Genomic DNA, 8,391 nt, shown 5'->3' with positions numbered 1-8,391 from the left:
AAGATACAGATAATTTTAGAAGTGAAAAAGAGGGAAACAAGACTATGCAAACACCAATTATAAGACAGCTGGAGTGGTCATAATTGTACCACATGTGCACTTCAGAACAAGGGCTATTTCCATGGATAAAGAGAGAGATTCCCTCATGGTACATGGTCGTATTCTGTTAAGAAGGCATCACAGTCCTAAATAGGTACGTACCTAACAGAGCTTCAAATACACAAGGCACAAACTGAGAGAGCTGAAAACAGAAATAGATAAAGCTCTCGCTGTAAGTGGAATTTTAGCATGCATCTCAGTGACTGATAAAACAAGTAGAGAGAAAATCAGTGAGAGTATAGCCTACACGAACAGCACTGTCAATCAAGCTGATCTGTTTCTGCATTCCACCTAACAGTGGCAAAATCAGCATCATTTCAATTGTACATGAAATAGTCACCAAAACAGACCAAACTCCAGGACATAAAACACTTCTCCATAATCTTTAGATGAATTACATCACACAAAAATACAATCTCGTAATAATCAAATGGAATCAAAATAGAATAGCAAGAATATATTTGGCAAATCCCTCCAATGTTTGGAAATTAAGCAAGATACTTCTAAATAGCCCATAGGTTAAAAGACAATGAAAACACAGCATAGGGAAATTTGGGTGGGGGTGCAGGTAAAGCAGCATTTATAAGGAAATTTATAAACTGTAAGTAGAAAGATCTAAAAATAAATGATTGAATATGTTCACATCAAAAGGTAAAAAATTAAAGAAAGATAATTAAGCAAAAGAAAGTATAATTAAGAACATAATAAATGATGCCTGGGTAGCTAAAGACAATGGCAAGAGTCTAGTTTCCTCCCTCACCCTGAGTGTTTCTCCACAAGTAATGGAGAACAACAATAAATGAAAAATAAAAGTACACCAAACCACACCCTGAGCATATCAGAAAATGCCCAAACTTCAGAATAACTACTTAATAAAGGGAGGGAATGCTAAATTCTGGGGTTCAGCTTCTGCTCCTTCCCCACTCACACTCTACTTCTGTTATTTGAAAAGCAAACAGACCGATAAGAAGGGCAGGGAACAGAACAGAAGGGAGCTAGCCTGGACCTAGGGTCACGCAAAACTACTGCCAGAAATACCGAGTGTACCCTAAATCTGAAACTCCCAAAGAGAATCTGGATTACTGGGCTGGTCTTCCAAACATGCATGGATGGAAGGGGCAATCTTCAAAATGAGGAACTTTTGGGGGGCAGAAAGAAAATGCAAAACACGTAAGGAGTCATGACTTTGGCAATTTAGTGGTAAAGTGATAAGAGCAAAGGGGGAAATTTGAAGGTCCTGCAAGACAAAAGATCACCCCAAAATTAGAAGAAATACCCTCTTTGCCCCCCACAACACCCACTCACACTAAAAAAGAGAGAAAAAGAAATCCACTATAGTACCTGAACTTGGCTTTACTAAAAGAAGCGGGCATTGTTAAACTAGGAATTTTGTAAACCACTCCAATCCCACAAAGATGGACAATACACTTTTATCACATCCCCACAAGTTACTGCAAAAAACCCATCAAAATTAAATCAATCTATGCCAACTGAGGTTAACCCCCAATCCTGACAAGTAATCATGAAACAGAAGAATGTAAGACAACACTCAAATATCACAGGTACTCAAGCAAGCATTTGAGGATCTGACAAAGAGCCTTGGATAAGAAATCCAAAAACTATGAACAGAAATGAATAACCAAACAAAAACACCAGGAAGAAAGAAAAAAATAGTTCATTGAAATTAGGAAAGTAATGAAAGAAAAGACAAAATTATCTTAGATTTTAAATACAAGGCGTAGACTCAAATGGAAATTTAATGGGAATCATTGAAGAAAGGCAAAAAATAATCAAAATAATTTAAAAATGAAATTAAAATATAAAAGAATCAAAAAAGAAATACTGGAAATGGAAGATAGGAAAAGTAGGGATAACATTTATGTTTTTGGGGCCCCGAAAGAAGGAAAACAGAAAACAGAACAATAGAACTAATTTTTTAAACTATAACCCAAGAAAACTTTCAAAAAAAAAAAAAAAAGAAAAAATTTCTTTAATCTATACCTTGAAAGGACTTACCAGATATCTGGGAACATTGACTCAGAATGATCAAGTCTGAGACACATTCTAGTAAAACTTCTCAATTTTAAAGATGAAGAAGAATTTCTCAAGGCCTCAAGCAAAAGATCAAATAATTTACAGAGATAAAAGCATTAGACTGTCATCCGACTCTTCAGAAAGAAACATAAAGAAAGATAAAAATGAAGAAGCATTTTCAAAAAAGTACCAAGACTCCTGGAGAACAGTTTTTGACATATAAGAGGTAAGGAAGTTTTGTGCCCATAAACCCTTTCTGAAAAATTTATTAGAGAAGGAATGTCATCTATCACAGCGACCAACTCTGGAACAATCTGAGGAAGCAAGTAAATAATGATGGAAGAGAGGAATCAGCGATAGGACAAAATAAGTATCTGTGACTTTGTATTAATATAAATAGTGGAGGAGGAAGAACCAGCCTTTTGCTACCCTGGAATTCTAACGATGGCAATGATGGAAAAGAGAATCACTCTGGGGAAATGCCACAGCAAAAATTGTGACAGCCGAAAACGATGGAGAGATGCTAAAATTAGAGGACAACGTATGATGAGAAACTGGGTATCTGCACAGATTTTAAGGCATCTCCCTACTAGGCAGTCACTAATTGAAATAGAAAAAAGAGTAACCTTACTGTAGAGAAATCTGGCAAAAAGTACATTAGTCACGTGACCAAAGTTAACACCTCCAATAATAAAACATATTGATACTTCCTCATACGGGGCACTGAGACTAAGAAAATAATGACTTTTATGTTCGTCTCAAACAATGAAACGCTTAAAAATACGTTTAACAAAGTACACGCACGACCTGCACACTGAAAAGGACGTGTCATTCAAATACCTTTAACATTATATAAGTAAGTGAAGACATATACTGTGTCCCTGAAATAGAAGACTCAGCATTGTTTAGACAAAAATTCTCCACAAAATCGATACCCGGATTCCAGGCAATCCTAATCTGACTGAAATTCTGTCTGGCTCTTTTATGAATCTGGTAAGTGGATTCTAAATTTATACAAATATGCAAAGAACCCTCAATTGCCAAAACAATCTTGAAAGGGAAGGACAAAGTTGGGGGAGTTATACAGTAGCGGATTTCAAACCTACAGTAATCAAGGTAGTGAAATATTGTCATGAAGACAGACACACACATCCGTGGAACAGAGTAGATGGACCAGAGAAATAACCAAGCCTAAATAGTAGGCTGATTTTCAATGAAGCTGCCAAGGTAATTAAATGGAGGGGGGAAAAAAGAGAATTCTCAACGTACAGTGCTGGAACAACTGAGTATCCAAGTGGAAAAGAATAAACCTCAACTAGAAAACGAAAACTGTAAAATTTCTAGAAGACAATGTTGGAGAAATTCTTGTGCTGTTAGAGTCGGCAGGACCGAACTAGAGAAAAGGAAAGTGCATATTTCTGCTCTCTGAAAGATGTCTTTCAACATATGAAAAGGAAAGCTACCGAATGGGAGAAAAAAAATATGTGCACTGGCATCCCGCACAGATAATGAACATTTACAACGTATTAGGTTGGTGCAAAAGAAACGCGGTTTAAAAGGTTAAACTGAAAAAATGGCAATTCCTTTTGCACCAACCTAATAACGCTAAGAAGCAAAGTAGCTCAGTTAAAAGTTGGGAGCAGGTCTGCCGGAGTTCTTCACCTTGCCCAACTGAAACCGGACCCTTTGACAAACATCTCCCTGTTTCTTCCACGCCCCCAGCCCATGGGAACCAACATTTCACTGCCTGTGTGAGTTTGACCATTTCAGACCCCTCATACACATGGAATTAAGGTGACAAAGATGTGAAGCAAAGGAAAATGAAGATGTATAGCAGCAAAAAGGTGAAAGGGTGTATCTACTTTGGAAAGCACTTGAGCAGTGTTTTTGGGACAGTTTCTCTTATTTGAGATGTCCACTCGCTCACTCAAAGCTGCACCTCAGTACCGAGGTCCAGGGTCAGGAGTTCAGTGCTGCGGGGTGTGTGTGACTCTGTCCCAGGGGGTCATAGGTGCAAAAATCTGACACAGGAGCCAAAGGCATTCCTCCGTGATGTGACGGGGTGTGGGGTGGGCTGGTCTTAGAGCTGGGGTGCAAGTCGAAGCCCGCCTAGCTACTGGCATGGCCCTGAGAACACCTTTCCCCTTGCGTCCGAGCCCCTTTACTAAGACTTCCAGAGGCCAGGGTGGAGCCGGTCCTTGCTTAGGGGTCAGGCTGGCATGCAGGGACCCCGGCAGGGCCGACAGCATTGCTGGGGGAGAGAGCAGCCCCTTGCACTCGCGCGGTGATCAGCTTCTCTCTGTCTGTATCCTGCGGACACTTCCTTCCCTCCCACATGGTGGGCTGGGGGAACGATCAATTACTTCTTCCTCACTGCTTAGAAAGAAACGGTTCCAGTGCCGCCTTTGCCTGCCCGGTCCTCACCCGGGGCCTCGGCCTCTTAGCTCGTTTGTTCACCTCCTCCAGCCTGCTTTTGTGCCTCTTCCTCTGTTCTGCCTCCTTTCCTGACATCTTTGCAAAACAGGCTTCCAAGATTAGCGACGAAGCACTTCTGAGTCTGCACTTCCAGTTTTAGAAAGTTGCAAATTGGTTTCTTTTCTACAAAAGTAAAATGTGTGTGTGTGTGTGTGTGTGTGTGTGTGTGTGTGTGTGTGTGTACGTAGATATACACACGGAGGTAAGTTTTCTTCAAAGCAATACGTTCTTATAGAGATTTATAAAATACGGGCAAGTGAAAAGGAGAAAATAAAAATCACTCTCAATGCCTCACCCTGACATAATCACTATGTACATTTTCATGAATTTCCTTGTAGCGTGCACTCAATTTATTTGCTCTCTGCTTATTTCAAGGACTCAGCAACACCTCACCACAGTGCAGCCCCGGCCAGCCTTGATTCCCATGGTATCACCTGTGAAGAACGGGATTCCTGAGGCTGGGAAGCACTTCAGAAGTGGGTAAGTGAACGAATGTCACGATAAGACTGACACTTCCCTTCCAAACCCGCTGCTGCTTTTCCAGAACCTTGCTGGGGCTTTGGCTGACGGCACACAGCCCAGAGGTAGGTTTTACTTAGAAAGAGAAGGGTGGTGCATGAAGGGATTGATGGCTCAGAATCCTGAGACACGATCCTTATAGGAGTGTTTCGTGGTTCCAACTGTGCCTGACCCCTGGCTCTCATCATAAGAGCCCATATTTATAAGTCATGGATCCTATGCTTGGCACTGCTCCAAACCATGTGTATTATTGCTTAGAATCACTCCTTGTAGTGGGGGCAATGGTTATCGTTAATACAGAAACAAGGAAACTGAAGATCAGAGAGGCTCAGTAACTGCCTTAAGGAGCCACAGCAGAGCCAGATATGAGCCCAGGCAGTGTGGTTCCAGGGCTTGAACTCTTGTCCCTTGCAGCCTGATGTGCGGTCCCCATGCCGGACAACGGCCATGCCATTGCACAGACAGTAGTCAGAAGTCTGCACACTTAGGTCATGTGTGTCTGGAAGTCCACTGGCCACTCTCTGCCGTAGCAGATACACTTAAGACTGGGAGTGGCAAACCCTGGAAGCAGACGTGTGAGCAGGCCACCTGTGTGTGGCGACTTTGTTGCCCTACGGTGTACCTGAGACACACTGCTCTCCTGATTGACCATCGGTGGCCATTCGTGCTTCTTAAAGGATGGTTTCCAGTGATTCTTAGTCCCTTCATTTCAGAAAAGCCACCTTGTTTGGCTGAGCCCTTGCCAGGTTCCTGAATTTGCTCAAATGCGATGAGCCCAGATTTCATCCCACAACGTGCACGGTAGAGGGCTCGCCACAACAGCTGACTTTCCTTCTTCACTCAACTACTGACAAAGTGCCCAGGTTAATCCTGAGATTGTGGGTGGTTGGCAGAGAACAGGCGCATGTAGATTTCATGGCCTTGGACAATACCGTCTAAACCAGGAGACAAATAGGGCATCAAGCAAATACCAGGGAAATACTGCCAGCAGCCTCATGACCCATCTACTGAACTCACTGTGGTAGAATCCCACAGACTAAGAGCAAAACTCCACCCATAATGCCAGCCCGTGACATAGCAGTTACAGATGCCCGGATTCTATCCCCAGGTCATGTGTCTTGTACCATCCATACATAGCCCAGTAGAAGGTCAGTATTGATTTGAGTGTCCTACAGAATATGCAGAAGGCCCAGGGATATTTCCAGAATGTTAACGAATTTACCTTAGTAACAATGACCATACACCGTATATCATCTCCAGACTCTTAGTATGGCTTGAACTGCACTCGTGTTTAGATGCATTAGCTCAAAGAAACAGAATCATTTGTTCAGGGTCACTAAGATACGTATTGAGTTGTGTGGCTAAATTTGGCTCTAGCTGCGCCGTTAATCATAGAGCATATGCAGAAGCCCAGGCCTGGAGAGATACCGCCCCACCTGCGTCTTGCCCCCCACACTCACTCTGCTCGCCTCGTTTGGGGGCTGTGTCCTTCTGTCAGGCCATCAGGTGAAGCCAGGGCTTTTCTTGGTGGATGACAACTGGGATGATGACCTTCACCTTACACCTCTCCTTGCTCTGCCTCAAGATCTGCCCCTTTGTCCTATGTCCCAGGGAACTGCTGGGTGATGCTGAGAGATAATGTCACTCAAAGAGAAAATGCTGGCATCCCAGTGCCACCCGTGCCTGTGGGTGAGGACTGAGTGTGTTTGCTGCATGAAGTCCCTGAATCCCACCAAAGGGCAGGGTGTGCTCAACTCACAAGTTAGAGCTCAGAGAAACAGCTCCCGTCTCTGTTCCCGCTGCACAAAGGGTTTAAAACTGCTCTTACAAAAATGTGCACTAAACCAACATAATACACATAAAAAACAATAAAGTGAAACCAAAGGCTCATTGTAGGGCCGGAGCTGGGTGGATGGAGCCATGGGGGTGGCTCTGGACTTGGAAACTCCTCGTGCGTTCGTTCACACCTGTCCGCACGTTTTCTCTCTTCTCTCTGCACGTATCTGGCCGACGAGCACGTGATTGTTTCGGTTCTTACTGGATAAGGTGTTGTGCTTCACGGTGAACACACCTGGGCCAGTCTGACTTCCAAAGAGGGGTGATTTCCGCAGAGTGTAGGGCAGCGCTTTCTCTGATGCGTCACTTGGCAGCAGTGAAGAGAATGCTGCCATTCTCATGGCCATTGTCATGGGTACCAAGTCAGTTCCCTACCACGAGGCGCTCAGTGCGCGCGTGTAGACAGCCTGAGAAAATCAACAGTCATCAATGAGGCGTTGGTGCGAACTGTCACTAATTAACCGTGTTGATGTTCTCCCCGAGTCTTGGTGGATTGATTGGGACAAAGCGTTTCTTGCTGAAGGATCAGGTCTCTGAGCGACACTGTGCACTTCAATAATGTAAGAGCCCATGAGCGCAGAAGACATGCGTGCACAGCGGATGAGTGTTCTGAGTTGCTATTTCCAACCGGGGCTCACATTTAAACTTCAGTGAACAAGAAATGATTTATTCCGGGAAACTCTCCTGGAGCAGTACACGGGCTCCCTGTTTTGTAGATTTTTTTCCTTTTCGTAGAAGTGTGCAAGACCATTCTGTGTGCTCAGAATTTCAGAATAGGATGGTTTTTGATTACTTTAGACCCTTTGTACTTAATAGTTCGGCAGTTCTTATCTACAGCCAATATTGTTAAGATACTGTTCTGCTTCCAACAGCCTTGGTGCTGTTCTGATGGGCTGTCTAAGACGTGTGCACAGGAGCGAACGAAAGATCGAGAGCAAAATGAAAGCTTAACGTCATTGCTTCCCAGAGTCAATGTGCTATCAGCATTTCCTTGATCTAATGTATTTGGCTCGGTCTTCTGTCTACAGAATATTTAAAAAGTGAACGTATAGTAACATACTATCTGTCTGGCATCATGAAATGAGTTAAGTCATTGGCAATAATACATTATTTTTCCTAGTTACAAGAACAACCTATAATCATTTTGACATGTGAGAATGTAAAAAAAGAACAAATGTAAAAATCATCTACAATACTATAATTTTAGCAACTGAGGCAATAGTCTTTGATTGTCCTAATACAAATTATTTTAGTCTTTTTCCTATGCAGTCTCTCTCTTTCTCTCTCTGTGTGTGTGTGTGTCTCTCTCTCTCCACACACACACACACACACACACACACACACACACACAGTTGCATATACTTTACACAAGGATTGTGCAGTCTGTTTTATAACATAATTTGTGATTTAACAAATTACAACTATTTT

At 42.7% G+C, this 8,391-nt stretch overlaps 1 long non-coding RNA gene across 1 annotated transcript in view; it reads left to right on the top strand.

The window, feature by feature from the left end:
- The first annotated feature begins 4,977 nt into the window (after positions 1-4,977).
- LOC141567692 (uncharacterized) overlaps positions 4,978-8,391 on the top strand; it is a 52,871-nt gene continuing 49,457 nt past the window's right edge. Inside the window, exon 1 of the long non-coding RNA XR_016022218.1 lies at positions 4,978-5,088. This is a non-coding gene — a long non-coding RNA (uncharacterized LOC141567692). The remainder of the gene's footprint in view (positions 5,089-8,391) is intronic.

This window comes from Rhinolophus sinicus, chromosome 8, assembly GCF_057876585.1.
Source record: "Rhinolophus sinicus isolate RSI-liver-muscle chromosome 8, RSI-T2T, whole genome shotgun sequence".
NCBI classification, from domain to species: domain Eukaryota; kingdom Metazoa; phylum Chordata; class Mammalia; order Chiroptera; family Rhinolophidae; genus Rhinolophus; species Rhinolophus sinicus.
This window is presented reverse-complemented; position numbering and strand designations above follow the sequence as displayed.